Source organism: Lygodium microphyllum, chromosome 6 (genome assembly GCF_053477565.2).
Source record: "Lygodium microphyllum isolate KBCC chromosome 6, Lygodium_microphyllum_v1.1.10, whole genome shotgun sequence".
In the NCBI taxonomy this organism is placed as follows: domain Eukaryota; kingdom Viridiplantae; phylum Streptophyta; class Polypodiopsida; order Schizaeales; family Lygodiaceae; genus Lygodium; species Lygodium microphyllum.
This window is the reverse complement of record NC_141140.1, coordinates 145,958,781-145,985,078: the sequence shown is the minus strand read 5'-3', so window position 1 is coordinate 145,985,078 and position 26,298 is coordinate 145,958,781. Positions and strand designations below refer to the sequence as shown.

The window sequence follows — 26,298 nt, the reverse complement described above, 5'->3', positions numbered from 1 at the left end:
GAGGGAGAAGGGAAAGAGAGGAGAGGAAAAAGTAATTATGGAATATGAGAGAAGAAAAAAAGGAGAGAAAATCTAAAAAAACAAGGAGAGAGGAGAGAAGAAGAAGCAAAAGAACAAAAGAAAAAAAAGGAGAGAGTCTAGGGAAAAAGAGGGAAGAGAGAGAGATTAAAAAATAGGAGAGAGAGAGAGAGAGAGAGAAGAAGAAGAAAAAAAACTAAAAAGAGAGCAAAGAGAGAAGAGAAAAGAGGAGAGAGGGGGAAAAGGTAGAGAGAGAAAAAAGAGAAAAGAGAGGGAGAAAAAATATGAGAGAGAGGAGGCAAAAGAAACGAGGAGAGAGAGAGAGAAGAAGAAGAAGAAGAAAAAGAAGAAAGAGGGAAGAGGGAGAAAAAAATATGAGAGAGAGAAGAAGAAAAGAAAAAAAAGAGGAGAGAGAGAGAAGAAGAAGAAGAAGAAGAAAAAGAAGAAAGAGGGAAGAGGGAGAAAAAAATATGAGAGAGAGAGAGAGAGAGAGAGAGAGAGAGAGAGAGAGAGAGAGAGAGAGAAGAGAGAAGGGAAAAAATAGGAGAGAAAAGAAAAAAGAGGGAGAGAAAGGGAAAAGAGGGGAGAGAAAGGCAAAGAAAAAAGAGGAGAGAGAAACTTTAAAAAGTAGGGAGAGAGAGAAGAAGAAGAAAATAAAATAAAAAACAGGAAAGAGAAAGAGAGTGAGAAAAATAATGAGAGAGAGGGGAAGCAAAAGAAATGAGAAGACATGTGAGAGAGAGAGAGAGAGAGAGAGAGAGAGAGAGAGAGTAGAAGAAGAAGAAAAGAAGGGAGAGATAAGAAAAAAAGGAAAAAGAGGAGAGAGAGAGAGAGAGAGGAGAGAAAAAAGCGGGAAGAGAGAGGGAGAAAAAAGATTGAGAGAAAGAGGAAAGAGAGAAGGGGGTGAGAAGAGAAAAAAAATGAATAGAGAGAGAGAGAGAGAGAGAGAGAGAGAGAGAGAGAGAGAGAGAGAGAGAGAGAGAGAGAGAGAGAGAGAAGAGAGAAGAAGAAGAAGAAGAAGAAGAAGAAGAAAAGATAAGAAAAAAGAGGAAAGAGAGAGATGGAGAAAAAAGATGAGAGAGAGGGAGGGAAAAGAGGAGAGAGAAGCAAGAACGGGAGAAAATATTGAGAGAAAGGAAAGAGAGAGAGAGGGTGACAAGAGAAAAAAAATGGAGGGGAGAGAGAGAGAGAGAGAGAGAGAGAGAGAGAGAGAGAGAGAGAGAGAGAGCAAAGAGAGAAAAAGTAGGAGAGAAAAAACGAAAAAGAGAGGGGAGAAAAAGGCAACCAAAAAAGAAGAGAGAGAGAAGGGAAAATAGGAGAGAGAAAAAGGAGGGAAGAGAGGGAGAAAAAAATGAGAGAGAGGGGAATAAAAGAGAGGTGAGAAGAGAGAGCAAGAGAAATAGACTTGAGAGAGAGAGAGAGAGAGAGAGAGAGAGAGAGAGAGAGAGAGAGAGAGAGAGAGAGAGAGAGAGAGATGGAAAGGGAAAGAAAAGAAAAAAAAGAAGGAAGAGAGAGTAAAGCGAGAAAAAATTGAGAGAGAGGGGGTGAGAAGAGAGAAAATAAAAAGGAGGGAGAGGTGAGAAGAGGGAGAGGTGAGGAAAGAGAGAGAGAGAGAGAGAGGTTTGACTTGAACTTCAAACTTTGTGAGATCCAATTAGTACGGACTTTGTGTATAGATGAAATTTTATAATTTTAATGCATAAAAGAGATTGTATGCATATCTAGGTTTTATATTACAAATTTTATAAATTGCTTTAGTTAAACGTTTGGTGAGAGAGAGAGAGAGCATTAGGAAAAAAATAAACTCACAAATGGGCCCTTAAAAATAATATAATTTAAGATGTGGGCCTTTTGGATTGTCCAATAGGAAGGCTAGATGTTGAATCCATGGAGGGTGAACCTTCTCTCTCCAAATCTTGGGTTTTCTATTAAAAAAAGGGATAGTGGGGGATTTTTAAAAAGGGAGAATGAATAGTACACAAAGGAGAATTTTCAATTTCAGTTTTTTTCCCTCTCACGAAATCAGTTTGATCCAAAGTTGAGCAACATACCACTTTCCCTCTCTTCTCTATACTCATGAATTTTCGTCTCCATTGAAGCTCCCTATTGAGAGTAATTAGGTTTTTGAGCATTCTGCTTACCTCTGCACTTTCTTCTTCATGTAGCTCCAGATTTTGGGTAAAACACAGGTGCCCATCTCTCTTTGCATTTTCTATTGTTTACTATTTTTTCAATAGGGTTTGATGTCGTTTCTTATTGTTATTGTTGTTTTATTGCAGAGGTTGTTCATGGGGGATTCACTAGTGTAGTAATAAGGAGACATCACCTGTGTGCAATAAATATATGAAAATACCCTTTATCTACCCCCTATTTATGGAACCTTACCTTATAAAATGTACTTTCCTTCCCTTAAATAACCCCCCTCCCTTACACTCATGTGGTACCATATGGTAAACCCTAGTGTACCCCCTGGGAGGTTGTTTGGGATAGGAGACAGAGGTGCTCATCTCTCTCTCTCTCTCTCTCTCTCTCTCTCTCTCTCTCTGTGTTGTTTCTCTTTTATGTTGTGTTTTCAATAGAATTTGATGTTGGTTCTATTTGTTTTTTTCTTGCAGAGTTTATTTATTCTCTTTTATGTTGTGTTTCCAATAGAATTTGATGTTGATTCTAATTGTTATTTTCTTGCAAAGTTTATTTGGAGCAAGAGGCAAAGGTGTTAACCTCTCTCTCTGTTTGTTTGTTTTTTGTTGATATCTTTTCAATACAACATAATGTTAGTTCTAACCCTTGTTGTTGTTTTATTGCAGAGATCATTTTGGGTGACATTGTATAAGTGCTCATCTCTCTCTCCCTTTCTCTTTCTCTCTCTGTGTTTCCTCTTTTCTACTGTTTTTTTAATATACCTTTATGTAAATACTAACTCTTGCTATTGTCTTTTGCAGAGATCAATTTAGTCAAGATTGAATAGGTGCTCATTTCTTTCTCTCTCCCACGTACTCACACACTCTCTCTTTCTTTCTCTCTGCATTTTCCCTTTTCTACTATCTTTACAATACGGTTTGATGCTAGTTCTATCTTAAGGATCAATTGTTGTTGCACCACTTAACACAAGGCAGAGCATAGATTCTATAGCTCAATTTACAGGTAAATCTGTCATATTTTGTGGTGCTAAAATTTATTCAATTAGTGACTTTTATGTTTGATGGGATTGATGTTTTCTTATGTCCATCATTTGCAATGGATTTTGATTAGCAACAATTCAATCTTATCTTCAACAGATCAGCTTATAGGTAAATTGGCCCTGTTTTGTATTGCTTCTATTCATGTAGTTATGTAGATATTTTTTGTTAAAAGGGATTCATGCAAGTATTTTTGTTAAAAGAGATTCATGCAAGTATTTTTTTGTACATGTAGGTATTATACAAGGTTTAGGTGAAGCACATAATTCTCGATTGACTATTTTGATGTGGTGACTGATTCCTTTATGCTGGATGTTATGGATCTGTTGGAAGTCGATGGTCAAAAATCCTCTACTTTATTGGTCATATGTGTCCATTCGGATCTCCATGCCAATTGGCAATGATCCATGAAACTCTTCTATCATATCATCCATATAATACACAATGTGTCGAGTCTTAGAATATCTCATGTATCAATCCAATGTGCCTATTGCCATGTGGCTATATCCTTGTAACAACTACTCTATAATACCCACATTTCATATAATGTATTGAGTCAAATCAGTCATTATAATAAAATTTATTTTGGCAAAATTCTCTGAGTATTCTTGTGCTATTCTTTTCATAATATTTCATGTAAATGGTATGATTAAAGTGATGCCTTGAAATTGAATCTATACTTTGTGTCAATGTACATATCCAGATGCGTTTCGATATCCATGTTTATGTCTATTTATAAAAGTGTAAACATCTCTTAATTCCATGTTGATTTATATGGCATATTGATGATTACTAGACAGACTTAAAATGCTTATTATTTAGGGGTTAATACATATTTCTTTACATCTAATGTGTAGGCTATAATGCTGGAGAGAAGAACAAGAATTCTCTCAATAGAAGTACGTAATAGAAAAGATAAAGAAGAGAATTTGGATCACTGATATGTATCATTGCTCGTCGTGGGTACATATGCGTCCAAGTATGAAGGGAGCTTTTAGGGTGAAAGCATCTGCAATTGTAGATGTATCAAAGTACTAGAAGGATAAAATTTTAGCTCTCAGACAAAGGAATGTTGATTCTCACCTTGTAACAGAGGCATTTGTACAACATGTATTCATGCAAAAACAAATACATATTATGTCCACTGTGCCCTTTCAACGAAACATTGCAAACAATAAGTATTTGCAACTCATTGAGAATGAGAAATTTCATGATATCTATGTAACAACTTGTCTCATATTTACAGAAGTATACCCTTCGGATTGCTATGAGTGGCAAAATGTTGAGAGTTTCACAGGTTCTTTTAAGTGTTACCACCTTGAAATTGGTAGATTGCTCACAGAGGACCTTGTTTTTTTCTATGACTCTAAGTACATATTGCCCAAGGGGGGTTGAGAATATGGAACCCTTGAGTCTATGCCCAAGTGGGGTCGAGAATGGCCATTGTGTAGTAGCGACATTTTGCACATATGTAGCACAAAAATTTCAGCAGACATATTGAATTCTATAAAGCCAAGCACCAGCTCAAAGAATGTACATCTAAGCTGGTTCATACCGATTGCAATTTTTGCACCCATATTCAAGGAATATAAGGTTTTGAGACGTTCCAAAAGCATGTACGTCATAAAAAGTGCATTAAAGGATTATGTAAAAGGGATTCTAGGCAAAACTTGGACATAAAAAATGATTCATAGTCCTAACACAATGGAGTGTCGAGTCACAACAAGGGACATGGCTTTTAGGTAAATTTTTTCTCTCTTAGTTGACTATTATCTTACTTTGGGATGAATCTTTCCAATTAAAGGTACTTTGTCACATGACACACTTTATGCCTAGTGTTCTAGATCGTAGATGGAGAATACTCAAGGATAAATGGTTGTGCCTTGATCAAGACATGCATGAAAGTGTAGCTGTGGATGTTACTGTCATTTGTGAGGGCCACGAGCCCCAAGTGTTTCAAATGGAGAATGATTGGCCCTTGAGTATAATGTGCCAGGAAATTACAATGTTAATGTAGAATCCACTTGTTAGCTTCTATTTTAAACTAGATGGTAGGAAAATTCAAAGCCGAGCTGAGAATACTGTTACCAGAGGAAAGTGTGTGACTCCACATATTTTAGAAATTGTAGAGCCTCCCTAAAAATCCCAACACCACAAGTTGTAATATCCAACACCTATAAATTTTTGGATCTTTTTTGCCAATAAAATATTGTCACTTGCAAACTTGTAATATTTAAAAATTATGGTATTTATGTAAAATCATACACTTGTTATACACTTTTGACATCAACGCATTTACATATGCATGTAAACTTCACAAAGACGTAAGTAAAGCCATAACTAAATATTGTATGCGAACAACCCTTAATGGTTTAAAACTTAAGGTTTTTAAGGTAGAACTAGTTTAGTTCTTGTTTCATTGTTTCATTTCACACTTTCTCTCTTCATCTCTTTATATCCACCACATCCCTCCTACTTGCTGCGATGGATGCTCGTGTATAGTTTGATGAGTGGATCCACGAGACTATCTTTGCCAACCAGGTTGACAGAATATTTCAGGTTTTCTCTAAGAACTTCAACCTTGAAAGCATGCTCTCATCGCTGGATTCCTCCCTTCAAGTTTTGAAAGACTTTGTGAGTACCATTGCTACATGCACATACTCCATCGAGGGATCCGACATGACTTGGGTGCCTCTGGAATAGCTCATGGTATTTTAAACAGGGAAGAATCACAAAAAAGTGGTGAATAGGTGTTTGGTCCATGTGGATCCTTTGCACAGAGTATGTACTATTCTCATGGGCAGTGCACCAAGTACAAAACATTTGGATCTCATGGAATGTGATTGTGCATTGGCAATTTACCTCCTTGCATTGGATACACCCCTAAAGGAGGAGAGAGATGAAGATAAAACTCCATAGGTTGTTGCTATCATGTACACAGGAGAAGAATTGATTGAAGAGCTCATAAATGTTGAAGAGGAACATCGGGTGGTGGCAAAGCAAGGGTTGGTTCTCATGGTTTTATCTTCTTCAGAACAGCCACAAGTCGACCAACCCAACCTTGCCTCCTTGACACCCATTGAAGTAGATGGTGTATAATACTTGCTTCTATCATATGTGCTAGAATACTTGGAAATGAAGGACGAAGAGTTTTTTTCATCCTAGTCATGGATTCGATGGAAGACCTGATCGATTATGATTACATGGATGTGTATCCGACGATGGAAAAGATTAGAAGATCTGATGGCACAATCTTGGATACAGTGAGTGCCATCATAGCAGCACAGGAGCATATTATCTCGGTTAAAGAAGATTACTTTGTGTCGGATGCTGAATTTGAAGCACTACAGCATGATTTGTTCGGACCAAGGCCCCATCTTCCTACCAAGGAGTTTGTAGATCCCTTTACCGCCCAAAGAGATACATCGCTGATACACGAGGAAATGAATATACAAGATGATTTGGAGAATATGAGATTTCTAACTACCATATATTTTTATGCGACAAAACTTGACGGTAGGGTGCATCGAGTCCCCTGGAGTCCACCGGTAAAATCATGGCAAAAAATAATGCCTACAGCTGCCCTGTCTGAAGTCTAGCGTATGGGGCCACTTTTTAGGCAAAAAGTGGCCCCAAACGCCAGACTTCAAATAAGGCAGCTCCAGGTAATCTGTTCGAAGTCTAGCGTCTGGGGCCACTTTATGGGCAAAAAGTGGCCCCAAATGCCAGACTTCGAATAGGGCAGTTGCAGGCATCATTTAGGCCCAGAAAGTGGCCCCAGATGCCAGACTTCGAATAGGGCAGTTGCAGGCATTATTTTTGGCCCAAAAAGTGGCTCCAGATCCCAGACTTCGGACAAGGCAACTATAGGTATCATTTTTTGCCATGATTTCACCTGTGGACTCCTGGGGTCCCGACGCACCCTACCGTCAAGTTTCATCACTTTTTGATAACTCTACGTTAGTCTCTAAATATATTGTTTGATTTGACTTTGTCATTCAGGACATACTGTACATAGATAAGTTTGCATCAAGGCAAGGAGGAGCTCGGTATGCGGATCGACGGAAGGATTTAGCTCTGAAGGAGTACATTGGCAACCTTGTTACAAACTTGTTGGTCTTCCATAAGAAGTGCTCACCAGGAGGGCAAGAAATAATCATGAAAATTTGAGCTTTGACCAAGTTTGAACCTTTTCGAGCGATACCTATGACATCTAGCTTGGAGAAGGTGGTGCTAATCAAGTGGTCAAAGCTTCTTTACTTATTTGACCAAACGCGTGGTGGAGCAATGTGTGTGCTTGCTATATTAGGTGACATTGCTAAAGTGTCAAATCCTTTTCTCTTGGAGAAAGAGCTGAAGGGGGAGCGCATCACTTTTGAAGCAAAGAAGAAACGTATATTTTCATCGGAAGCTGGCCCCTCCTCTCCACCGATGAAAAATCCAAGGAACAATTGAGAGTTCTTATTGGCTATCGGCTTTTTATATCTACTATCACCATCAACCATTGCATGTATTTTTCTTGATGAATATAAGATACTTTACTTTGTCCCTATAAATAAATATTTATTGAATAAATGTGTAGTTTGTGTAAGTGTGATGATAATGTGTAGTACGTGAATGATGAATTCGCATACATTAACATAATTCAATGCGTAGTACTGCACTTGCGATTGTGTAAGTGTGACGATAATGTGTGGTACATGAATGACACATTCACATACATTAATATAATTTAACGCGTAGTACTACACTTGCGATTGTGCATAAGCAATAACGTAACTCGTATTCGTATATATTACTACTTTTGATGTATTCGTACGTTAAACAAAAATTAAGAGCCATACGTTTCAAGAAACAAAATAAAACAACTTTACTCAATTATTTGAATTCAATACACATCACATGAGATATTATGTATATATAAATAAATATTCCAATGTGACAGAATATACAAAATTGTTTGGCCTTCCAAGATGCTATGGTACTATAACACTCATTACAAAACCTTGCATCATTAATCTCATAACCTATGGAGGAGTCCCCTTGCTATGTCGAAGACGAATGATAAATTTCATGTCTTTATCGGTGATTGTGACATACTTTGCATGGATGGCCGCAAGCTATGTATCATCAAACAAGTCGATGAGAAACCCCTCTACAGCCATTTGTAGAGCCTCCATAGCTGCAGCAGCCCACCTTCCTGCTAGTGGGCCATCCCGCACTCATGCCCAAAATCTTCCCATCCCTTTGAGCTCCAAGTCTTGCATGACTTCTTGAACAACCTTATGAAAAGAATTTATTAGGATGAGAAGCTTGTATCTGTGTTGGATTCTCCTTATCTCCCGAAGGGTGAAGTTTCCATCTCCTCTTCTTCTGTGGTGGTCCTTATGCTCTATGGGGAGTACCTGTTGCTGCACTAGAGGAGGCTCCACCTTGTGCTCCAGGTGGCGGGCCTTGGCATGAGGTCTTCCCGAGGCCAAAACAGCAAGGTGCTTGCTTGGTGTGCGCCATGCAAGCTTGAGGAGGGCAAGATGGAGAAGAGATAGAGGTTAGGGGTGTGAGAATGGAGGAAGCAAAGAAAGAAAGATATGAAAATGAGAAGAAGAATGAACTTTTATCCCTTTTAAATCTCGAAACTGAGTTAATGTAGCTTCATATGTACTATCCATTGTGTGATTGTAAATCCATAAAACACAATATTAGTGAGTTTGGGAATCTCCCAATTCCCATTTTTTGAATACTAAAAAGGTGGCACCCGGATAACATGCCCATAAGTTTTTCAAAACCATATGATGTGACCTATCATTGGAAAGCGCTTGAAAAAGGGGATCTATTGAGCTATGGAGCGCTTGATGTGGAGTTATAGTGTTCAAGTTATGACAAATCCAAAGATTTGACCATGTGTCCCAAACTTGTGGAAAATTCTGTTATAACCCTTTATCGGAATGCGACGAAACTTCACATGCGCACTCGTTAGGTGGCTAAGAGCCTTTTGAAAAAAAAAAACCTGCAGACCCTTGGTCCGAAGTCTGGTGTCTAGAGCCACTTTCATAGCATTATGGATCCCCCTTGGACCCGATCAGGCGCATTGCGCCACGGACGATCTCAACGCGACATGGCACAGTGCCAATGCAACTCAACAGTCCACCATTACACCTCCCCCCATCGGGAAAGAAGTTTTCCCAAGGCACTTGAACTTTCTTGGTGCTTACGCAAGGGCACACCCATAAAACCCTTCACTTCGGGCCAACATCCCACTCACCTCTCACCCCACAAAATGACTATCCAATCCCCCACCCTCACCATCCTTACTCACCTATTCTTGAATACACTCACCATCTCCACTCACCTATTCACTGAATGCACTCATCACCATCCCCACTCATCTATTCCTGGTGGGAGCCCTGAGCCACTTAACCATGCCTAGGTGACATGCAATACGGCCCCATGCCGCGACACATGGTGGGAGCCCTGAGCCACTTAACCAAGCCCAGGTGACATGCACTACGGCCCCATGCCATGACACAACTTGGAGAGCCAAGTCTCGAGTCGTTGAAGGTACCCCCACTATACACACACCCCCCATGAAAGTGGCTCCAGACGCCAGACTTCGGACCAGGAGTTTGCATGCATTAAAAAAATAATAATAATAATAAATTGGGCTCATGGCCACCTAACGAGTGCATTTGTGAAATTTCGTCGCATTTCGATAAAGTTTAGTATTTTAACAATTATCCCACACCAAAATTATGGATGGATTGATAATTGAGAAATCAATATCGCGACTACTGGCCTTTAGAAACTTTGCACCACATAGACTATACAAAGGCATAATGAGTAAAGTCTGCAATAAGAAATGGCAAATTTTTGCATGTTTTTCCTATTGAAATTGATTGAAATTTACAGTGCTAATAAAAATTGTAAGTAAGAATTGAAAATACAGCGAATATGCATTGTCAAAGTTGAGAGCAAAGGACAAGAGTAAAAATTTAATTCATAATTTAAGGGCGCATGCAATAGTTTTGCACTGGGACATAGTCATATGTCCAATGCACGAGGATAAAACTATGCCAAAAAAGATAACATTACAAATTATGTTCATTCCATTGGAACGAATGCATCCTTCATTGCTTGAAGATTTCTTACAAGTTGGAAGTCCTTGGGAGTTACAGTGATGCGCTTCACATGTATTGCACAATGTTGATCATCAGTCATCAAGTCAACTAAAAAGGCCTCTGCAACACACTGTAGAGCATGAAGACATTCTTTTGTGAAGTGATCAGGTCTATCCTGACCTTGTGCTAAAAACCACCTCCTGCTTTATGTGCGGTAGAGGTCTTGCACAATCTCGCGAACAAGTCTCGAGAAGCTCGCCTTCGGAATGATAAGATCAAAAGAGCATTGATACCTCTCCTAATTTCTCTCAAGGCCTCAAAGCAAGGCTTTTTTGGTAAGTTACTAAATTTTCATGATCTCTTCTCATCTTTTTCAATCGTCACTTGATGCTTGTGTAGCCCAATTTGTAATAGCACTCCTACACATTGCAATGGCTTCTTCTGGTTGCATCCTATAAGCAAAGTAAATGTATTCATATACAAGTTTCTCCATGATTCTGACAAAAGCATGCAATGAACAAATGTGAATATCTAATGGAATGTTGAAGATGGGCTTTCAAGTGGGATCTTCTCTATTGCGCGTCAGTGTAGCACTTGTCACCCTTTGCCAATTCTTCTTTCCATCATTTCCTTCCACCCTCTCTATCAAGCAATATAGGCATGGATTCTTTGTATTTGCACCATTGGAGATTCCACACATGCATTTTAAAATTTTCAAGTCTCTTGCAAGATGCCATTCAACCAAGTATTGACCATACCCTTCATCAACCGAAAGCATCTCACCATGTTCCTAACGTTCGATGATGCTTGGAATGCTTGTGTGCATCAAGAACAGCTGCAGCACCTCAAATGTTTCCTTAGGAACTTCAAATGCAGTGAGCCACCACACATGGCACTCGGATCGAACACTAAAGTTTACTGGGTTGTTCTTATGGAATTGTAAAGCTCTATTCATCAGAGTTACACTAACTCTTTCAAGCTTTGCTTGTTAGACGACCTCACTTTTATCTAATTATATAACAAACTGCAATTTACAATTACATTCCTCAACAGACATATTATAGTACATTACCATTGCCGACTGCACCTTGTACAAATCTAAATAGTAATTGTTGAGTTCGGTGAACTTCACCTCATATGCATTTTTTGTCCCAACCGTTAGTGTTTCCACGCATTGAACATGTATGGGATCTCCTATTAGCTCTAAAACGTTTGTATTAAGTTGCCCTCGTGCCTCTATTAACTTTGAAGGTTGAGAAAGAGGCACGATTATATTTCTCTTCAACACACAGCCAAACCCAGCCTTCACACCTTTGAATATCTTTGAGTAAGTCGTCGTGCTAATACCAACCCTATCACAAATAGATTGTGCATCCACAGCTAAGGGATTTGCTCAAAGCATTTTCCAATGTACTTGCCTTTAGCAATCTACTAATACACGATCCAACCTTACCCTCACCTAGGTTCTCTTTTTGAGCTACTTTACATGTTTTGATACATCGCTTCCACTGGCCGCTATTCACAATTAACTCATTGATTAGCTTCTTCTTTCGTTTATGCTCCTGTGTTAGCTTGCTATTGATCTTTCTCAAGTCATCCAATTATGCATTTGCCTCCTCATATGAGATACCAATGTCATGGATTGTATCCTGTATTGAAATAATTTGATTGTTTTGTTGAATTATAGTGTCATTCAGCTGTACCACTTATCCTATAAGCTGTTGTATACAAAGTTGATGTGTAGCAATCACATCATGGTAATTTTTTATGGTTTCTTGGCAAGTTGTAAATACTTTGAATGCCTGATCATTGAGCCGCCGCCTAGTGTAACTGAGCAACCCATTTTCACCCTCGCACACATACTTCAGCAAATTTGTGATTGCTGAGAAAGTTGGAGGTCTATTGTTTAAGAGGTCAATTGGGTAGATTCCCCCATCAACCCACAAATCCACATGTTTTAATCCCATTTGCATGTAACTTTGCAAAACCTGAGGGTTGACACTACTACGCTGGGTTCTTTTGAATAATGGACATATTCAATCTCTACCTCAATATGCAGCTCCTTCTTTCTTGTGTTCATTTTACTATTAATAGAAATGGGGAACCTACTTAGTTGTCATAGGAGGTAGAGTGAAGATGCACAAAGAGGCACACAAAGGTGCCAAGGGAAAGGAGGGTGTAAGTCATTCACTCTAAGTTGTTTTATTTTTGGATCTCAATATTATGTAAGGTCCTAGCCATCCGTGCATGAAACTTTCTATAAAACCTAGCTTCTTTATAGGGTAATACAAGCTTACCTTTTGTTGTGGCTCATATGATGCATCTCTATGTACTAAGTCATACTATCTCTTCTATTTTTGTTATGCCCTCTTGAGTTTTTCTATTATTGTCATGCGCATAATTGGTTGATGTTTTGTTCAACGGCTGTACCAATCTATGGTGTCTTGTTTTTTGGGCTAAAGCTAAAGTTGCATCACATCAGGAGGAAGCCTAGGGTCGCATTCATACAATGTATGAAAGGGACTAATTCTAGTTGAATGTTGCACTATTGTGTGGTAAGCATGGAGTATATATGGTAGCATTTCATCACACTACTAATGACTTATACACAAAAATCATTTATTTAATAGTCCTATTCAGTCTTTCTGTGAGACTACTTGTTTGAGGGTGATAAGGTGATGCAAATACATGTGTCATGCCCATGCAACTTGTTAATATTTGAAACACCTTTGATTTGAATTGTGCTCATTGATCTAATAAGGTAGTTTTTGGACATGAGTGTCTCATAATCACTTCTTCCAAAAAGAAATTTGTTATTGGTGTAGCTGTTGCATTTAGTATAGCCTTAAAGTCATGCCATCTTCTCAAATATTTTGTGAGAACTATAAGATACTTTTTCCATGTTTTTGTCTCTACCAATAGTCCCACAGTCCCATACAACAAGTTGAAATGGATGCGTCATCTGAATAGGTTGTACTAGACATGTTGGAGTTAATGGTGGTATCTTGTGGGATTGATACATTATACATTCCTTGAAATTATCTGCTAATGTTTCACATTTTTGGCCAATGGTATCTGAGTTGCATGAGACTTAAAATTTTAGGTAGACTAAGATGTCCAAAGAGAGGATGTTTGTGATGGTAATCCATATACTCTATCTATAGTTTTTGTGGAATGTATAACAAGGGTTGTTGTCCTTGCTAAATGAAATATAGTAGTTGATTTTGAATTTGGAAGTGCATTTGACACTAATTTGGTTCCAAGCTTTGTAACTTGCGAATGATTTGTAATATTGTTGGATCTTGCACTTTGAGGATTGCTAACTATTATGGATCTATTGGTAATTGATCATGGATTGGAGGGCTTACCAATTGAGCTTGCTAGATTTGAATTATTCCTCTTGATAATGCATCAACTACCACATTTAATGCTCCTTTACAATATTTTATTTCAAGATCGTATTTTTGTAAGGCTAATATCCAATCTCGGGGGGGTCACCTTATAGAAGCACACTATATAACGTGCGTTCAAAGGATACTTTAAAAACCCCTTTTTTAAAAAAAATCACCATTTTATATACCCCTTTTGTGAATTTTGAAGGCAATAGTTGTATCCCCTCTGTAAATCTAAAATTTGAATCGAATGTGCATTTTCATGGCCCCTTCTGTACAATTCAAATTAAAACATAATACTACCATAGTGACTACTTCTCCAACTCAGCTCTTCCAAATAGAAAACCATGCATTGAGGATCATGTTTCCTTTTACCTCATCAAGTCGAGCATTATGAGCATTCATTACTCATACAAGATCCCAAGCAACTACCACATTAGTTAGGTAGTTACCCTCATCTACTCTTTACATCCACACCCTTGATTGTGGTTTTGTACTTTGAGTCTCACTTTTGTATGAACTATTGGGCCAAGTCAAACAAACAAACATCCACCAAACAAAAATCATTGCCTTCACGATCATTGCAAGCTTGTGAGCAATCTGTTGCAACACCCTTGGTCTGATGTCTTGATTTCATTGGGGTGACCTCTTGGGAAACTCAAATAAAATATCCATCACCTCCGTGATCCTCCTAGGTCCTTGAGTAGTCCGCAACACCTTTGGCATAATGCCTTAATCTCATTGGGGTGGGACTCTTTGGGTCAAGACTAGAGCCTTCCTTTCACTCTCTTTGATCACCCTTTTTGAGCATGAGAAGGAATGTTAGGCTACCTTAAATTGCCTTTCAAAGTACCATGGTTCTTATATCAGCCCCAAAAAGCAATCTTGTGTTTTAGACATCACACAATACATTTCAACAGGACAACTAGCTCAAAATGTTGTATTAAAGAGGACCCAATGTGCACTCCCATTTTGTTAAGTTGATCTTTGTGATTCATTTATATAGAAGGTTTCTTTCAATTGTTGCATTTTAAGAAAACCTAACTACATGGTTGGTAGATGTTTTTTTGGATACAGCCATGATGTGAGACTTTGACTTGATATGCTATGTGAAAATCATGTGCAACTCTGATCTTGAAGGGCACAAATGCAATCATTTCTAATCGTACTTTTGTATACAACTCTTACTCTCCCTTTATCTTTGTAGTCATTCAATGTTGCCTCAATAAGCTCAAAATCAGATCCTGTATAATTTCAAGTCAAGACTCTCACAAATTAATCTCCAAAATGATTAGAAATTAGCCCTAAGATACATATACAAAAGTGATTGTAAAACAAACCCAAACCTTACTAAAGCTCAACTCTTTCATAAACCAGTAATTATCATATATGAAAATAACATTTTACTAGAGGTTTCAATGGTTAAAAAGATGTCACTTACCATCGTGAGTGTTATTAAAAATGTCCATCTCCTCTACTTGTAGCTAAAACCGCAACCACATTATCTTCATTGCTTTCTTCTCCGTCTTTTGAGCTATACGTCAATCCCATCTTCAACTTTTGATTTGTCAAATATCTTATTTGATGCGCTTGACCTTCCAATATATGGTTTCTCATGAAACTAGAAAGACACGAGTAAGCAGATTGCTTGCCAATGACTCGCGATCCATAAGGAGCTTTTGTTAGGAAGGTGGCTAAAGTCAGCTTTGCACCTTAACAATAGCTTCCTAACATGAGTGGAAGACAATTACTGGCTTATCTTCTTGCCTTCTATGTAGAGAGGGGGGGTGCTATCCATACTAAGATGCGATTTACTACTACACCATTGTACCACTTCTATTTTCACCACTATCCATGATAGTTTACAAGGTTGAGCGAGTTGAGCAACCTCTTGATTGCCCTCCTCCAACACTTCTAATCTGCCTTGATGTAACGAATGCCTAATTTTAAGGACTCATTTTTTTCCAAGATCCACAACTCTTAACTCATAAAATGGACCACTTTACTCAAGATAGTGAGCCACTTAACTTGAGTAAAGTGTGGCTAATTTTTTGGAGCCATGCACCATTTTACTAGCATATGCCCTAAACCCGGGGGGTCCACCTTACAAAATCATGGATATCACGTGCGTGCAAAGGCATATTTTAAAACCCCTCTGTAACCTTTTTTGCCCTATTTAATATATACCTCCTGTTATCTTTGTGGTATATTATAATAACCCTCCTGTAATTTTAAAATTTTAAGCTTATGCATTTCTCCCCCCCCTCCCTGTATAATTTACATTACAAGATCTTTGGTACTACGCAAGAGTGGATTGCCAGACCCGATGAAGAGAAGTCCCTAACTATGAAGAGAAGTGTTCAATGAGTTTCTAGATTGAGAAAGCAAAATGCCCAATGAATATGCAAAAAAATACACGTGTTAGATATGCAATTGAACTCTTGCTTGAAGAATCAACGATGAGTATCAAAATACAACTAGATGGTGGAGTTGGGAAGAATAAAGGGTTAAAAAAGTATTAATAGCCTCAATTGCACCAGCCTTTGTAAGACCTACAAAATTGAGAGATGTCTATGAGGATCCACCACTACCATATGCCCTTTTGAAGTGGGAAACAACTGAAAACAAAAAGAAAATAGCATAGTTGTCAAAATTGGAACCACATGCAGAGGTATATTATAGCCATCCCATCTAATAGAATGGGACAAAGAATAGATGGACAATAGTAGCTGCACTTAAGGAGAGAATATTTCCTTGAGAATAGGTCTGCTAGACCCATCCGATCTTTTTATTTCTAGTATATTCTCCAATCCATAAAAGACAAAATTGGCATGACTTTGAGAGGATTACAAAAGAACACCCTAACTGCTTGAACCACCCAATCTTTCATGAACCATTGGGTGAGCCAAGCTTCAACCATAGGTACACCCCTCAGAAGTCACAAATAGGCTTACTTGAAGAGATAAATAAAGAATGACAGTATTGCATGCTTCACCATATTGATTTGGTGTGATAACCTTGTAAGAGTATCATTTTATGACTCTATTTTGCACATATTCGCATGGCTCATAGGCTTTCAAACCATGGCAACTATGGCTTATGACCATGTGTGCAACCACTCCTTCCACAATTAAATATTATGCTATTCGGCTACACAAATGTTTCTATCCACAAAACTGTCCATTAGTAGAAAGATGGAAGACGCCAAAAAAAAATTTGATAGCTTAGTAACAGAAAAACAGGTCTACTCTCAACATTTCTGCTACACAACTTCATAATGCCAGACTGCATAGGGCTTGCATGAGTCTAGACTTTGCTTTAATAAAGTCTTAAAATAGACGTATTCTAGGTGACAATCTGGCACACTTGGGCACTAAGACCTTGCTTTGATAAATTCTTAAAACAGAACTATGCTAGGTGTGACAATCTAGCACATTTGGGTACTAAGATAGACATTGTCAGAGCTGCAATAATCATTCAGGCCCACTTCTAGCACTTAGTTCCAAGCTAACACAGCCTTTAAATGCAACCCATAGAGACATTTTCTAGCGAAGGACCCTCCAACGACACTTAGCTAGGTATTCAGAGAAAGACCATTCTTGTCCATGGGACATGTGTCGAGGCTTTTGCTGAATCGTCCAGGCCCATTCACTTGAGGCACTGGATGGAGAAGACATTTTATGTGAAAAGTTTCCTTAACATCGTATGTGGCACTTGAAAGCACTCGGTTCAAAAGTAATCTAAAAAACTGGCTCGTCTGATTGCAGATCTTTGTCAAATGTATTTGATACTGCAACTAGAGAGTGGCTTTCCAACCTTGACTGAGAACCTTCATTAGGACAAAGAAAAACACCTATGCAGGTTGAAATCCATGCTATTAGGGCCAATACAGCAATAAGAAGCAACTGTCCATCTTGTAAAACTTAGTGCGGTGAAACGCATCAGCCCTTTGCATTGGGCATGCCATGGAGTAAAAAAATAATAATAAAGAAAGCGCAGCATTCCATATAGAGAAGAGAGGCAAGTGTGTCCTTGTGAGATCACTCCATAGTTCAACCCTTGATGCCAAGAGCTCGAAAAAGCAGGAGTCCCTACTCAGATTGCAAAAAGTTCTTCATGTTCTTATGAGACACAAAGTAGAGGCCAACATTAAGAAAATGACGAGTGTATCAACACTAACATTTTGGTCACATCTCAACCACCCTCAGCATTTAGGGTATGAAGCTACAAAAATAATACGCTACTACATGGCAAAGACATGAAGACAATGAGGCTGCTAAATATAAATTTTTGACTTCAATATATTTCCTTGCATATGATTTGAGCACCAAAGAGAACTTTTTTATGCCACCAGCAGGCAAATGGGATAATCGGTACAAAGTTGACTTTGCATGCCAACGAACCTAATAAGGTATCACATGATACAACTCAAGGCAAATATGTTAGTTTTCTCACCATGCACCAGGAAGATTGTAGAGAGTATTACCTGCCTAAACATAGCGGTCACTAAAAAACTGCATTTCAGAAACCAAATTTGAAGCTGCCAACTTTGGCATCCATCACTGTGTCCCAAAATGAGCCAGCATTTCTTTGCTTAGCTTTTGCTGCAGCTTTACTCTCCAGTTCTTCAATAGAACCAGGAAACATCTGGACATACAAGCTCTTGAACTTGTCATGCAAATTTACACGGTCTCTTGTGCCTGATACCAGTTGAGCAGAATTTGGCCGCTTCAGAAAGTCTAATACATTGAGAAGATTGCTCCTGCTCAACAGTGTAAAAAATATCAAGTCTATGTTCATCATGAATCAGCCCAAGTTTATAGCAACGAAAAGTCGACAAAGAAAAGAATGATCATGGTGCTGTAACAGGTATAAAAAGAAATATGTTCAGCTACACAACTTTCGTCTAGTGGAAAGCTATCAATGCAAATCAACAGAAGAAGCTACCTTTGAGCTTTGTACTCCCATGAGCATGATCATATTGAAGCTTAAAATTAGATGGAACAATGGAGCTTTGTACAGATAGGTCTGCATTTTAAAAAAATGAAAAAGATAAGATGGAATCTAAAATATAACTGCCACTGACCTCCTTCACTTAGGCTCCACTTATTCTTGTGAAACTTTTATACCAAAGAAATACATAATACAAACAGTAAAGTGAACAATAGAGCTTACCTGGTCCTGTGTCTGTGTTACTGGCATGACTACCACTACCATAATCTTTTATAAGCCTCTCTTGAAGCTTCAGTTTTTGGAGTATTATATTAGAGGAGTGCTTATTTGCTTCCTTGTTGACCTCTTCGAGTTCGTCGTCACCTTCTGAAGGGGCAGATGCAGATACACCATCCCTCACAATGATATCTGGTGTTTTGCGACTTTTTCAACCGAACTTCAGCAAGCGCTTGAAACCTCTTGCAGGTTCTTTGGGTGGAACGATCACTACTATAGACTTTTGAGAGGAGCCCAACTTCTTTTGTGAGTGAGTGAGATCCGTATCAGAAGAATACTGAACTCCAGAAGAATCCCGAGAAGCAAGACTTCCAACTGGGGACTCCACAAGGGTAGCAGCAGAGGGACTGAAGTAGTCAGGAATGATAGCGCCTAGACGCTTCAAACTTGAGCTAGCCAGAGAGGCAGCTTTCATAGGAGAGACTCTGGGTGCATATTGCTCTCCACTTGCTAGATTAGCACGAAATGACGCAGAACCACTTGCTGAGGATGCAATATGCACCACCTGGCAAGTACTCTCAGAGAGAAGTTGAGACAAAGTAGCACTTGGCACTCCCTTTCCAGCTGCTTCATCCCAAGGTGTGTGAGGTACAGAGTCTGGCTCAGATGCAAACTTACTATCGTGACGTTCATTAGTGCCCAATTCCATGGGAAATGAAACAATGTGACAACCCCTCTCAACGTGTGGCAATTTATCATCCTTCAAAAGTTCAGTAGCCTTGGCATCTTCGCATACAGCAAAGAAGCCACCATCTGAGTTATGAGTTACATCAACATCTGACAGCTCTAGAGTCTGTGCTTTCCCTTTCTCCTCCTCCTTGTAAGAAGATAAGGAAGCATCTGCAACTGGGGCTTCCACAGGAATGCATTCCCCATCGCTGGTGTCCATGACGCTCCTTGCAGATGCATGAGCCTCTTCATCAGAAATTCTTGTAGGAGTTCCTGGGACATCTTCGTCAGAACTCTTCACTACTTCGGCCTTCAGTTTTGCAATCCCTGGCCCAGCACCAGGTCCAATGCCAGACCCTTTGCGCAAAAAGGGCTTCATTTCCTGAATAGGAGCAACAGAACTTTGCCTTATCTTGCTCATGATAGGAGCCTCCACTTTTATGTCAGTTTCAGTGCTCAAGAGGGAGAGGGAGACCTCCCCTTCAGGCATAGGAGATGGATCTGTTAATTCACCTGTCACAAAACTCTGCCTGGTTTGCCTTGGTCGGGTCTTCTTCTCTACCCTTGAACTTCTTTTGGGTACACTGCCATTTGGTCCTGATTGTAAAGCCTTGCTTGCTCCTGGATGCTGAGCAGGAATCCCAGCATCCTTGGAAAGCACTATCGCAGAGCCCGACAACTTCCCTGGAGATGGTTTCATGTTTTCATTCTTCGGGTCTGAAAAGCAAGGAACCAAGGAGGAAAGAGAGTTCTCAGGGGCATTTGAGGAACTAGGGGTCCTCTGGACCAATGGCTTACCCCAGAGTTCCTCAAGGAGTGGTTTTAGGGGAGATGGAAACTATTCGTCTGGAGCTCCCAGGAGTGCTTGAGTTCTTTTGAGATGCATACACCGCCTTCTTTGCCCTATGAGCTTTTGGTGTCAATGCCTGCTCTTTCACCACTCGGGGTGTTAAGGGAGGAGAGGGAGGACTACTATCAGACCTCGAGTAATCCTTTGTCAACAATGGTTGAAGATTGCCATGCCCAACCATTCCATCCTCCTGCCAACAGATGTCAAATATTCATAACACATTAGAATCTATGGACAAAATCTCATGCCAAAACAAATTCAGCCAGATCTTTACCTGGAGTCTTTGCATATCCCTCAACTTGGCCTAAAGGGCAAGCAGCTTGGCAGCACGAGCCTTGGCATGAGCTTTGTCATTGAGCTTGGCTGTTTGGGCATCCATCTCCGCTTTTCTACGCTCTAGAGTTTCCTCCATCAGTCTTAGTTTGGCTCATCTAGAGTATAGCTCTTAGCCTTTTCTTCACCATCCCTGCTGCTACTGGTGTCCATAACATGGTGTCTCTCTTTACTCTGGCGTTCAGAAAAGTAATTGATACTGCGAATCACGACCGACCCGGCCCGCCGGCTCCCAAATCGACCAACTTGAACCTTTTTTAAAGGAGAGGCAGACCACCTTCTAGGAGAAGCTCTTTGTGAAAGACCTTTGCTTGGGTACCCTTGCGGTGGTCTCATTGGGCTTACTGCTGCAAGCTCATCAGGCAGTGGCATTGGGCTTGTACATTGTGAAACTACAGCTTCATTTATAGCAGAACAACCCCCTCTTGTATCACAGTTATCATACACTTGTGAGGGACTCCAAGATACTCCTCCATCAGCCTCTTTGGTTGGATTTGGCAGCTTACTCTGTAACTTCGGCAAGCCATGCAGGACTGCCAATCTGTCAGACGCCCTCTCCTCTCGTGCGGTGAGCTCATAGAACCAATTGCAGGCTACACTGCAAGAAAAAATAGGAAAAAAGCAGCTGTAAACTTGGGCTGATTCAAATAGCTGCTCTCACTAGATACTCCTTGTTCCAGTTCATCAAGGCTGGCCACTTACATAATGCATCTGTTATGATTACTAGCTCATTCGGTTCTTCATAGTTTGTGATAAACTCCTGCATAGAAAGGTTGCTCCGCTTGTCAATGTTGTCCACTGAAAGCCACTCCTGTTTCATACTCAGGCTGCTGCACAACCAGCCCAACTCTGAAAAAAAACCAACCACCTGCTCTTGTGTTACAAAAGGAGACCTTGATAGTGATATAAAATTTCACAGTGACTTGCAAACAACTGCTAGATCACATAGGGGTCGAATCTTCCAGTGAATTCGCCAGATTTCTTGCTTCAACTAGCTGAACATAGAGATGGCCCATATAGCTTGCGTCCGGATCACTGTCAAAAATACTTTTTAGAGATGACTCAACACAAAAATTAGTTACTGACATGCTAAATCAACAATTGAACAAAACAACTGATAGGAACCTTCACCATGTTGTCCTCTTAGATATTCACCATGTTGTCCTCTTAGCTAAATCAACAATTGAACAAAACAACTGATAGGAACCTGTACTGCAAATATCAATAACACAATCAATTGCTACGTGAAACTAATCTGAATTTGGGCTACTATAAAACTAGAGTACTATACGAGATAAACCCCGTTCTTCCAAGAGACAATGGTTGGAATTTACCTGCTCTCCCAAAAAACATATAGTGGATGTCATTCAGCTCATGTCATTCCACAAAAAAACACTTCAATCCCACAAAAAACACTTGAGTCCCACAAAAATTCAGCTTATGTCATTCCAACTCCTTCCCAAAAAACACTTCAGTCCCACAAAAATCCAACTCATGTCATTCCAACTCCTCCCCACTTTGCAAGGTGGAGGATTCGTTGCCTGCAATCATATGAAAATGGAAAGAATAAGGTCACCTGTGTTATAACATGACTAAAACACAAATTACAACCAAATGGTTCCATACTTACATGATTTAAATAAACATCTAACCAGCAGACTTCAAGAAATCGTTAAAGATTCGATAATCATTTTGATCAAGAACATATCTATCAGTAGCCTCATTGTATGTTAAATGTGCCAATGCAATAATTGACTCAATATCAACCATGTTTAAGTTTGTCACATCATAAGAGTATGTATGGTGTCCTTTCACCTTCTGATACCAACCAAGCTGAACCTCCATCCCTTGTGGTCGATCTACCAAGTCAAGACCTCGCTTGTAATCTACATACCTGCCACCTACCTTCTTTCGCATCTTTTGGACTCTTCCAAGATACCATGTACTATGAAGAGTTTGCATCTTCTTCAATTTTGTGGCTTTTCCATTTCTCTTGAAATTTGTGTCTCTGTTTCCACATGTATCATCGTAGAAATAAACAGCACAATCTGACCCTATTCCAAAGAAATTTCCATTGGTTGTTGATGCTAATTTTCCTTCATTGCTGAAATACACTCCTTGTCTTACCCTTGTCAACCTATCTTTTGATAGTGTTGAGTTTCCATTGAGTTGACTCACCAAAGTAGACTTGAAGATGAATTTCTTGTCAACCTCCACCACGGGCGAGATAGTCTTGTTTTCATCCTCAATGCTTGCCTCATCTAGAATCCCATCCACCTCATGTCGAATCTCACTCAGAGCAATGACCTCGTCATCTCCGTCGCTACCTTCAATGGGCCTATCTTCACTGCAAGGCTCCACAAAGTCATCGTGCTCATCGGCGTCACCCATTTCAGCATCTATCTTTGACCACATTGATTGTGTATCTATCCAAGGCTCTGTCCACCATTCAACTCCTTCGATTGTGCTAGGTTTGATCCCCAATGACTCACAAAGATCTTGTACCCGCTTCAATCCCTCTTTCAATGCATCTATCAACTTTTCATCAGAGGAAACGCTCTCGTAATTCCCAAGATCTGCTTCCAAAATGCCTTCATGCTTGTTCAAAACCTTCCATATGTGTTCTTGTTTCTTATGTGCCCTTGAAAAAGTCACCCCATTTGATTTACATTCATGCACGGTAATCTTGTTCAAGCTTCCAACACAATGCAAAACATCTCCAAAATCAAATGCTCTTTCTTGCCCAACCATACCTCCAATCTTGCTGAAATAAATTTCTGTTGCATCCGATCCTGTGAGATGTAAAGGACACTTGAGATTTGGGAAGAAATCCCGAAACATCTTTATAAGTAGAACCACAAAATGACAAGAAAGCTGGGTATCTGTGTAAGCCTCTTTGCTAATGAAGTTTTTCTTAAGAGTGTATGTAGAATGATGATGAATCCATAATCTCCACAACTTGAAGAAGAAGACCACTTTACTAGCAAGCACCACACGCTCTCTCAAGTCTAAATGTGGAGACAAAAAAATGTCTATATAATCAGCAACAACCTGCAAATATGCCCCAGTCCCTTGCATGCTCCTCTCTTTTTTTTGCATTTCTATCATACATTTTTGAACTTGTCTAGAGACAATCACTTGGGCTGCTCTCCAATTTTGCCGATCGTTTCGTTGTATATCTTCTTCTCGTAACTTGTGTTGATCGATAGAGAAATGATTATAGACCAAAGCAACATGATTGAGTGTAATCCAAACTTGTCCAATCGCTAGTTGTCGAATAGGACTATCAAGAGGGTTCACAAGCTTCTTTCCACAATGCACAAAATCTTGATCATGTAGTCCATACACATTGTCTCCTATGATTCTGCCTTTGAGTTTCCATCCATCCCATTTGATACCAAACTTTCTATCACTTTTTCCTAAATAGTCTTCAAGCATAAGCTTGCGACGTCTACTATCACCATCTGAAGCATGTCCAATTATTGGCCCTAGGCAATCCTTCCATTTTGCATTCCACATTTGCTCCACAAGACTCCATTGAGCTTTGATGAAATCGCTATCAAAGCGATTACAAGTGCAATGCACAGCAAGAGCTAACCGTGGAAGACTCTCATGAAGCGGGTTGACAATGAGCAGTCTTGCATAATGTCCCACTACGTGATTTTGGAAGGCATCCACTATTGTCTCATATCCTTGTGCTCCATCTCCAACAATGATAACATCATTTGAGGAGCATTGATGATCCTCTCCCTTTCTTCCACAAAACCCAATTAGAGTGTCATCCTTCTCATTCCATCTGCAAAAACATGAAGCTCCACTTTAACATCTTTATTTCCATGGACTTGTTACATAAATAAATTTTAAAACTGAAGCGAAGAGAAATTCAACTAAGTTTTTACCTGATGCGACGCTTGATGGTTGTTTCATCTTCAACAATAATGAATGGCACCCGTGATGCTATTCCATGTTTGGACTTTACATCCTTGTATATCTTTCCAACCATATCAACGATATACTCATGCTCTCCGGATTGAAATTGAGTTGCCTTTCTTCCTTGCCTCCTTGTGGTTGACAAAGATGGCCCTCCAAGGTTTACGCTTAGAAAATCATGCAAGCGCGGCCCACCCCATAGCTTTGCAACCTCAAAAATGGTCTTTGAGGATTCTGCATATCTTTGCCCCTTTTTCAATCTTAATGCATTATTTGCAATGTCTTGAAGAAAAGCCCATAAAGCTAATTTGCCACCAAACTTTCCTTGCCTATGAGCCTCAATAATGTTATTGCAAAAACGTTGCACATCCTTCCTATTAATAGCCTCATAGTTTGCTTCTTTTAAAGACCTGATTCTCACTGAAAGCACCACAATCTTTGCCTTCAACCACCATATTTTTCTCTTGGCCTCTCGCAAGTTTTTCTTTGTCTCAACTACAACACTTTTAAGCTCTGCACCAGAAAGGTAATCCAATCGCCTTCCTCGACCTGTTTGCCTCTCTCCTCTTTTCTCAATTGCACTACCCTCCCGAAACACTCTGCCACGAAAATCAGCGCAAGATGGAATTTTCTTACAATACTCGCATGTGAAACTTTCAAACGGAATTCCAATTCTTGAGATCCGAAGACAGCACACATGCCTAAAGCATCCATCTATCCTGTATTCAACATCCCCATCATATAAAGTAGCTTTTGTATGTGGCTCACAAAACCACTCTTCACCCATCTTTAGGTCTTGGAGAAAAGGTTTTATATCAACCTCACTACCATTAACATCAAGTTTACACTGCCATAATCCCCAACACAGATTTAATAAATGAGAGCTTGAATCACCTGCATGGATGGAAGCCACCTCCGCATGCTCTTTGGTTGATACGAGGAATGCACCCAAAGTTTGTTGACATGGATCCTTTTCAAAATTCTTTTTAGGTCGCCCACTAGCTCCTGTGAAGAGAGAAGATGATTGCTTTATTGTGGTCTTCTTGCTCCATGCATTGATGTGAGATTTTGCATTGATATGTTGTGTTAGGATGGTCTGCAAATCTGAACCTCGAGGACATAGGTGCAGCCACTTCCCATCATATTTGCACACAACTTTGACACTATTTTTATCTTTGTAGTCATGTAAAGTTGCTTCAACCAACTGAAAATCAGCCCCTACATGAGGATACAAAATTTTGATAAGAGTTTAGAAACGTAGCTGACAATTGAATCTGATATGCACAAGCAAAAATCCTTAAAAAAGGAACCAAAATAAGGGACTAAGAATTGTCTTACATGATTCAACAAATATCTTTTACAAAAAAATATTACAATTTACAACATAAAACAAGAAGTTGATTCTTACCTTCATGAGTTCTATTGAAATTATTCATCTCCTCAATAGCTGCCAAGATTATTATTGCATCATCAGAATCATTCTCGTCTTTTGGAGTACTTCCATGAGAACCATGAGTAGAAAATGCATCAAACCTCAAACTTCGGTTAGATAAGTATCGTTTTTGATGTGCTTGACCATCTAG

General features: G+C 39.4%; 1 pseudogene; it reads right to left on the bottom strand.

Annotated features, from left to right (window-relative positions):
- Positions 1-18,225: 18,225 nt before the first annotated feature.
- LOC148035251 (uncharacterized) lies at positions 18,226-21,873 on the bottom strand (annotated as a pseudogene).
- Between the last annotated feature and the right edge of the window lie 4,425 nt (positions 21,874-26,298).